The sequence below is a fragment of the Nothobranchius furzeri genome, chromosome 13 (genome assembly GCF_043380555.1).
Source record: "Nothobranchius furzeri strain GRZ-AD chromosome 13, NfurGRZ-RIMD1, whole genome shotgun sequence".
Taxonomy (NCBI): Eukaryota; Metazoa; Chordata; class Actinopteri; order Cyprinodontiformes; family Nothobranchiidae; genus Nothobranchius; species Nothobranchius furzeri.
Window position 1 is genome coordinate 48,423,472 of NC_091753.1, and position 9,159 is coordinate 48,432,630.

Genomic DNA, 9,159 nt, shown 5'->3' on the forward strand with positions numbered 1-9,159 from the left:
TCAGTTTGCTTCTTTTTAAAGTTACTTTTACGTTATTTAAAGTTACTTTTATTGTAATGTACGTGGTGCATTTGACAAGACAGAGCTGAAAATGGCTCTTGCTGCATCAGTCACTGCCTCCCGCTCCGGTCGGGATTTTTCCCCCCTCTCTCCTCTTCCTCAGGATCCACTCCCTCTTTCCTGTTCACTCTCTCTCTTTCTTTACATTTTTAATCACAATTGTCTATTTTTTGCTCATTTTAAATATATTTTAATCATTTTATAAATTCTTTTTTCTATTTTACATGTTTTGTTTTTGTGAAGCTCCCAGTGATTTTTATCTTGAGAGGCGCTATAGAAATGATCTTTTCTTTTCTCTCTCTCTTAATTCATGCACTTAAATATTAATGTTCTGATTTTATTGAAAAACTTGTTCTGTAATAGTTCCTTTACCATGGTGATCAAAAACATTTAATCTCAACTCTAAGGCTGCTCTGTAAATAGTTTTCAAATAAACAATACACATAGCAACTTCTGATCAGACTTAAAATAATGTATTGATGTAAACCACACCCACTTCCGGCTAAACTACACCCACTTCTGGGTTAGGCCACGCCCACTCCAAGTACAGATACAGATACAGATAATTTAGATGGTTGAACAGATACAGATACAGATACAGATAGTGGTGTACTCGCTCATCCCTAGTGAAAATGATGCAATTTTGCTGCGCAGAGCCGTGCGGACCTCGCGGACGCTTCAAGCATAAACCAAGCTTTATACATCACAGCTACTTCTCCACTCACTCAAAATGTCAAGTGACTGATTTGAGATGTACTTTTTGAGATATTTTAGTTTTTTTTAACAACTTTAGAAGTTGTTGTTATATTTTTCATGGATGTTTAAAGCTTATTTATGCATTATATAAGATAAAATGTGATGTTAATGACCTCAAATTATTTAGTTATTATTTATCTATGAACCTACATTTATTGGTATCTGTTTATACCAGGCGTGGGGAACCCTGGTTTTTGAGGGCCGGTATCCTGCACATCTTTGCTCCAACACTTCTGATTGGTTGAGTCACCTGTGCGGCAGCTCATCAGGCTCTGCAGAAGCCTGTTAATCACCTGCTGATTGAAATCAGGTGTGTTGAAGCAGGCTTAAAACTAAGATATGCTGGATAGCGGCCCTCGGTGGACCAGGGTTCCTCACACCTGCTGTATACCATAAACGGTAAATGGCCTGTATTTGATATAGCACCTTTTAGAGTCCTGGAACCCCCCAAGATGCTTTACAACAGTTATTCACACACACATTCACAATGTAGCCACTGCTGCCCTGGGGCACACTGATGGAGGCGAGGCTGCCAGCCACTGGCGCCATCGGTCCCTCCGACCACCACCAGCAGGCAGAGGAGATAAAGTGTCTTGCCCAAGGACACAATGACTGTGACAAACTGAGCGGGGCTCGAACCTGCAACCTTCCGACTACGGGGCGAGCACTTTACTCCTGTGGCACCATCACCCTACTATCAGTATTTGAGATATTGGTAAAAAAACAAACAAAAAAGCCAGTATTGAATATCCCTAATTATTGGTCATTGACTTTTCCAAAACGTGTCATGATTTATATTTTTATGTCCTGGTGCACTAACATTTATTCTAAAATCTTTATGGTGTGATTAGATACAACCAAAGCACATCCATGTCCAAATCTCTATTTTAATCTGCCATCTATGAGTCGAACCAGCCTTTAGTTCATATCAAGCGATTATTTAAACCTAGGAACCATCATAGCATCCCCCCCCTTTTAAAAACTACTGACAGAGGGCCACAGGGTCTAGTCACGTTCATTATAACAGACAGCTGAGAAGATTTGGTTTCTGCTGCAGTCACCAGGCGGCTGTAATCAGGAGTCTGGCTCTGTCTCCATCTTACCCAGTAATTAGAAGCAGGGAGGATGTTGAAAGGCGCATTCATTTAAACCCGACATCCTTTTGTTTTATAAGAAATTAATCTCCTTGTTCGGTTCCTCCTGCGCACCATCAGCCTGCTCGTGTGATCGCAGTCCTCCATTATAACATGTTTTTATTGTTTTAAAATAAAACTTAGATTGCCAAGCACATAAAACTCTAATCAAAATATGCACAAAGGCTCCTGTTTTAAAAATGGGTTTCAGGAAAATGTGTCGAGAGGTGCACTTCTTGTTCTGCATGCCAACAGGAATTCTTGGCTTGCCGCCCTCGTGGCGTGCACTGAGGGAATCCCAAATTTCTGTCGTAAACGCACAGGAAGCTGACTCCTTTCGGAAGACTATGAATCATCCTGTTATCTCCATCTCCTGAGTAGCAGGGACTTTTGCTCTCCAGTGTATCGCTGTCGAGCCACAGCAAATGCAATGCTACCGGTTATGAGATTTCAACAGCGTTTGCAGAATTGGACTGTGGGATCAAACTTGCATGGCTGCACATACGCACACAGTATTAAGCATCGAAGCAGAAAGTAAGTACCAGGTGGGAGCCTGAGTCACACAAACGGGAGGATGATGGAGAGATCCGTTCAGTAATGAGCTTTTTAACTAGTCCCAGAAAGGTGGAATGAAGCGCAGTCATTAGTATGCCCGATGGGTGTCGAGTCATACCTTTTGGCCTCGCCGCTGTGACTCAAAACAACTAGACTTCCAGTCAGCTGATTAAATGCAGAAAATCCCTCGGCTTGATTTTTTTCCCCCCTAAATGGTGTTGGAACCTAAAGCCATGTTTACATTCTAAATATCCTTGGGATGTAATTTGTCCTCACCAGGAATGTAATTCGTCTGAATGTGTTTAAAATAACACTGAAAAGGTTGATCGTTTTAGTTTCTTATTCCGTTGTTCATCCGTGTGTTGAGTTTTTCACATTAAAGCAGATCCTAGAATTTAAAACCACATTTACCTTGTTGAATGTGGGCAGCTTGGGACTTCTGGCATACAAAAAAGGTCTGTGCCGTCGTCGACCTGCTAAATAAATAATGTTGTTATGGCCACAAAGAAAAGGTTTGTTCTGAGGAAAGCTGGTTTAGAAAGAAAAACAATGATCTTTTTATAAAGTGCCTCTCAAGAAAAAAAAAATCACGAAGCGCTTCTCAAAAACAAAAAAATGTAAAAAATAAAACTGATTTGTAAAAAATATGTTTAAAATGAGGAAAGTAAATAAAAAATGTGATTGAAAAATGTAAAGAGAGTAAGAAAATTATAGGAAAGAGGGAGATAAGTGGATCCCAGAAAAGGTGGAATAGATAGAAAGAGCGGTATGAGGAGAGGATGGTGATGCAAAAGTCAGCCTGAACAGGTGAGTTTTCAGCTGCTTTTTGAAGACCACTGAGTCCACTGATCTCAGGCTCAAGGGGAGAGTTTAAAGTTTAAAGGTGAGGTTCACTGAATTTTTTTAAATCATTATTAAACATTAAAATGATTGAACATTAAAATGGATTTCACCTATCTCCTGCATTAGCTTCTGATAGAAAATAGACAGTGAAACTCTAGGATTTCAAAAGCCTGACAGCGTGACATCACACTGTCACTTAACATTCATGGACTCACCCATCTTGACTCATGACAAGGAAGGCTGTTGTTGGTTTAGTGTCCAGGAAACCGCAGAGAACGTCTCGACTAATAGAAGCTAACTGTTAGCAGCAACTCCACCACACGGCAAAACTCCTCCAGGCTTGTGGTATTTGTGGAAATTAAACATCAACATTGCAAAGTGAACGGTCAGTGGTAGGGTCACATTGTTTTTATCCAATCTTAGGTGAGATGTCCAAATATCAGGAAGTAGTACTCCAAATGATGCCGTCTGAAGCTGTCCTCTGATCTGGCAGTCTTCTAGATCCTGAAACAGGCGCATCGGCAAAATCTTCCGCAAATTCAATATCCAGTTTCACTGCTTTGCAGATGACACCCAGCTCTACATTTCCAGTAAGCCCAACTCGACTCTCCCACCATCCTCCCTTACACTCTGCCTCTCTGAAATCAAATCATGGTTCACCTCTAATTTCCTCAAACTCAACGGCAATAAAACTGAACTTCTTCTTGTTGGCACTAACTCCACCCTCTCAACATCTGACAGCTTTTGCTTAACTATTGACAGCGCCACAGTCTCCCCCTCACCTCATGTCAAGAGTCTGGGTGTCATTCTTGACAGCTCACTTTCTTTTCAGGCTCACATTAATAACATAATTCGGTCAGCATACTTCCATCTACGTTCCATAAACCATCTCCGTCCCTCACTGACCCCTCACACTGCCGCCTTTCTCGTCCACAGCCTCGTCACCTCCCGTATCGACTATTGCAATTCACTTCTTTATGGTCTCCCCAACAAACTCCTTCATAAACTGCAACTGGTCCAGAATTCAGCAGCCCGTATTATCACCAGAACCCCTTCCTTTCACCACATCACCCTGGTTCTCCAGCAGCTTCACTGGCTCCCAGTTAAATTCAGGTCCATCTTCAAAATTCTCCTCCATACCTTCAAAGCAATCCACAACCTCTCTCCTCCATATATCTCAGACCTTATAAGTATTAACACCCCGTCCCGTTCACTCAGATCTTCTTCTTCCATCCATCTTGCGGTTCCTTCTGCCCGTCTCGCTACCATGGGGAGCAGAGCTTTCAGCCGCTCTGCTCCCCGTCTCTGGAACTCACTTCCCCCAGACATCAGGAACATCGACAGTTTTACCCTTTTCAAAACAAAACTCAAAACACACATGTTTAAATCTGCCTACAACTTCTGATTTTATTGAAATGTTTCTCTCTGTTTTTTTCTTCTTTGGGTTTTATTATTGTTTTATTGTATTTTATTACGTGTTTTGTGTAAAGTGACCTTGGGTGTCCTGAAAGGCGCTTTTAAATAAAATGTATTATTATTATTATTATAGATCCTGAAACAGGCGCATCAGGACTTTTTGTACCCGGAGTACAACCTACAAAGCATTCATTCCTACTAGAGACCACTGCAAATTTACTAATTAAATCAGTGTAGCACACATTGAACAAGTCATAAGCATCAGCACTCCAGCACCTTAAATCTGCATGCAACCCACTGAAACGTCTGCAGTATATAAATGTAGGTCATGATTATGCTAACTGCAGGCAAATGCTAGCCAAAGCTGCTGTATAATATTGCCAGAGCAATTGCTAATGCTAGCCCAAGCTACGGCTAACTTCCATGATTGAGCCTCGAGCAGGATCATTTAGCCGTCAGGATAAATCAGCCAATCAGAACACAGCTCATTTAATATTCATGTCCTGGCTGAGTTGGCCGGGTAAACCAATATCTTTTCAATGCAGGGCTTTGTTTGGGGGTTGTAGTTGAATTCATCAGAGCTCCTGAGCCATTGTAACATCTCTTATAGGACACCTTTAATTGGTTCCACTTGTGTGAGCTCATTAGGTTTGTGCCACCTCCCAGATGCATCTGCTAGGATGTGATTTAGAGCAGAGTGTTTCTGAATTTATAATAATCATTTTTGCTTAACATTTTCTTCTGAATAGCATTTATTGTGCAGGTCTAATTACTCGGATAAGTCCTCAACATTTTATTTTTGCAGAGAGACCAAGCCTTAATGAACATTTGTTTGATAGCAGAGAATTATGATTGGATCTCTGATCTGGATGCAGGAACATGAGTTACAAAGGTCACTTCATTGCCTTCGACAGACATAATAGATATTTTACTTGCGTCTCCTCGTTATGGCTACTGCCAGGATGTATAGAAAGGGTCAGGCTTCACATCGGCTTTGTATTCTCAAGCATGAAATTATATCCGAGCTCCTGTTTAGTAAGACACTCTGTCATGAATTTTTTTTTTTTTTTTTTTTTTTTTTTTTTTTGCTCAATAAAAGTACAGGTTTAGATGGCAGTGCAAATCCATGGTCGGCAATGTGTTAACAGCAAGCTGTTCCCTGGTTTAAATGGCCGTGTTCATACATGATCCCAGGGACAGGAAACCGTAAATCACTGGCTGACTTCACCGGTTGGTTAATTGAATTCTGCAAAGAGAAAAATAGGTTGAAGCTGGCCTTCTCCCAACATTCAAAGTAAATCTTGCTTCTGCCAAATTAGAGTTTCCCAAGTAAGATTTAAAAAGGCTTAAGCTGCATAAAGCCAGCTAATAATCACTGTTACAGATACATGGGGGCTCTTTGGATCTAGAGCTCGTTGGAGGAATTTGCTGTAAAATCTCCCAATATCTCCTCAAATGAAACAACCTGGATAAGTGAAAACATGCAGGAGTGATTTTTATCCAGCTAATGATTGTGGCATTTCTAAATGCCTTTTTTTTTTAAATGGGCCACGCTACCTGTCTTTGAGGGCAGATTTGGGACAGCTGGTGGTCAGAAGAAATGGAGAAAAGGCTAACCTTTCAAAAATAGTATCACATTAGGTCATCCATCCTTGTCTGTGTTTTCATTGTTGAGTTTCGTGTGAAGGGGGGGAGGAAAAAGAAAAATCACAGCAATCTCAATGCATCTGCAACTGGCAGCTGTCTCATGCAGCCAATCGAAAACGTATGGCACAGTGAAGCAGCAAAGGGCTGGGAAGACTTACTGCCCCACAGCGTGGTGCTCTTCTCTGACACTTGGCCACAGTTATCCCCCGAAGTGCAAGGTCAGTTCTTATCTCAGTTAACATATTGATTCTGTGAAGTCTTTGTGTGGAGAAAGCGAGAAGGTATTTCAGACTTTCCTTCCCTGTCAGGGATTCAGCTATTTACAGTATGTTACGTATCACATTGCAGTCTGCGACTACCGCTTGGTGAAAAGGCCGTTCTCATCCCAGGATCACATCATTCGGGATCATAATTTTAGTTAAAACCTGACTGGATGATCCCTAATCATGTTGTTTCTCTCCTGACTTTGACCGACAGAATCAAATTTGCAGTAATTTTGTATTTTCTCAAAGTTAACATTGATCACAAGCACGGTTATCGACTACAGTAGCTTGCTTAATTTGCTGTGTGGCTTGATGATTGCTGGAATAATTATCACCTGACTAAATAGCTCCTCGCCATTCGAAAGAGACCCGCAATTATCGTCTAGCGGCACAATATGTTGGGATTAATTTAAGGTATCCGTTACAAGTTGGAACACACCCAGCTATTAATTTTAAAGGAGCAGGTTTGTTGAAACTGGGGCTGTTTTATAACTTTGAGCAAAAGTAACCCCAGAATTTTCTAAAAAGCAGGATCATTTTCCAAATATTAACAAGATACTTGGTGCATTTGTTTTTATGTATGTGGATCCTAAAACATTTTATTTTATTTGGATTATTCATCTGACACAATGTCTTTTTTTTATCACAAAAAAAGCAAGGATGTAGCTGACAAATGACATCAGCATCATAGTTGTGGCATCAGCATACCTGTTTGTTTTATAACAGTGTTGAGCTGAGAACTGTTTCCCCACCAGCTTTCCTCCATTTTAGCCTTAAGCTCTATAATTTTGAGAAATTAAAATAAAATGGCCAAAAGTATGGAAGCGTACTGACATCAGTGCAGCGCAAAAAAAAAAAAAAATAGAAACCGTATCTTGTTAATAACAACATATAAGTCATTTTGACAAGAGTTTCTTGAATATCATGTTTAATATCTCGTATTAACTCTAAATCGTAAAATGACTACAGTTCAGATGTTGCATATATGATGTCACAGCAAACTCTCTACTCCCCCACTTAATACAAGGCCAGATTTATTGTGGTTTTGTCCACATTTAATGCTCATATTTAGTCCTGGAAGAAGGATGCGTAGCTCGCTAATCTCGGTTACTTTTCTTCCACGTCTGGTTCTCTTTGTCTTTTCACACAAAACTTAAAGTACCTTTTGCCACCAGTTAAAAAGAAATGCTTTCTCTGCATCAACATGTGTCTTTTAAAATGACGCATATCAAACAAGATCAGAAATGAGCTTTTATTGGCTCGTAGGCATTAGGGGACCCACAGCCCGAAAGTAGCTGGGCGTGACTTAGGCTCACTATTTAAAACCTAGCCCGGTAAGCAAAGCTACATTGTGGCTTCTGTTAAAACAGAAATCAAACATGTAGGCTGTGTCTAAATTCAGGGTCTGCATCCTACGATCCTACCTCGGCCGGATTCGTCGGCCGGTTACGTCACAGCGCCGCGACTCGGCCTGTCCCAATTCGAAGACTCCTTCAAATGCGGTCGACGAATGCGGCCTTCTTTTCGCCTGAATGAAGGATGGGTCGGGTGTATCCTTCAATAGGTAGCATTTCCCAAGATGCCTTGCGGGCCGGCCGGCAGAAAAACTTAAAAACAATGGCGGACAGTGAAGCGGGAGCTGTCGGAGAGGATTGCGCATATAAATGTCAGTATAAACTTGAAAACTGTCAGTTTAAGGACTTTTTGTGATACATGAACGTTATTTTAGTTAGAAATTTTTAGTAAAAGTGCTTGTATTGCGGTCTCGGCTCGTATGTTCGGCCGCGCTCGGTGTCGTACTTCTCCCGCTACGTTTCCCCCTGATTTTAATAGAAGTTTGTATTTTAGGACCAAAAGAGAAAACCAGGGAATTTATTAAGCTTAGGGCGGAGATGGACCACATGATCACCGGAGCAAAGTATTCGGCGGCTGTGGCATGGAGGTACAATAACATCTCATATTTTAAAAACTCGTTTGAGTTTATTTTTTTCTGCGAAAACATGAAAGGAATAACCCGTTGTCCTCTTTTCTCTTCCTGTTTCTTTTCTTACATGTTTGTTAAGACTATTCTGGAGAAAATGGGCATCCAGGGGAAGGTGCCAGCGATGAGCTTCTGGAGCTGATCAGGGAGGAATTGAGGCTGCAGAGGGAGGCAGAGCAGCAGAGAGCACAGGAGAGAAGGAAGAACTTTGACAGCTTTTTACTTTGCTAGAAAAAAATGGTTAAGGAAGATTAAACATGTACATGTAAAAGAAATATCTAAATAAAATCAGTTCTGCATTAAACTCTTGAATTTTATTTTGTTTACAAATGAGAATTGTTTACTAGAGGGTATCCGCTGGGTCTTGAAAAGTCTTAAAAGGTGATAAATCGGTTTTGGTCAAATTAAGACCCTTAGAAAGTATTAAAAACTATTAACACATCTTTGCTCAGGCTCAGCTAGTCTAAAGTATTTTCTCTGAATTAGCTCTCCAACAGTCAAGGAA

General features: G+C 40.8%; 1 long non-coding RNA gene across 1 annotated transcript; it reads left to right on the forward strand.

Annotated features, from left to right (window-relative positions):
• Window positions 1–8,203: 8,203 nt before the first annotated feature.
• On the forward strand, window positions 8,204–8,821 carry LOC129163802 (uncharacterized). Its single transcript, XR_008563589.2, has 3 exons — window positions 8,204–8,339; window positions 8,522–8,615; window positions 8,737–8,821. It is a non-coding gene; the product is annotated as an uncharacterized lncRNA (long non-coding RNA).
• The last annotated feature ends 338 nt before the right edge of the window (window positions 8,822–9,159 follow it).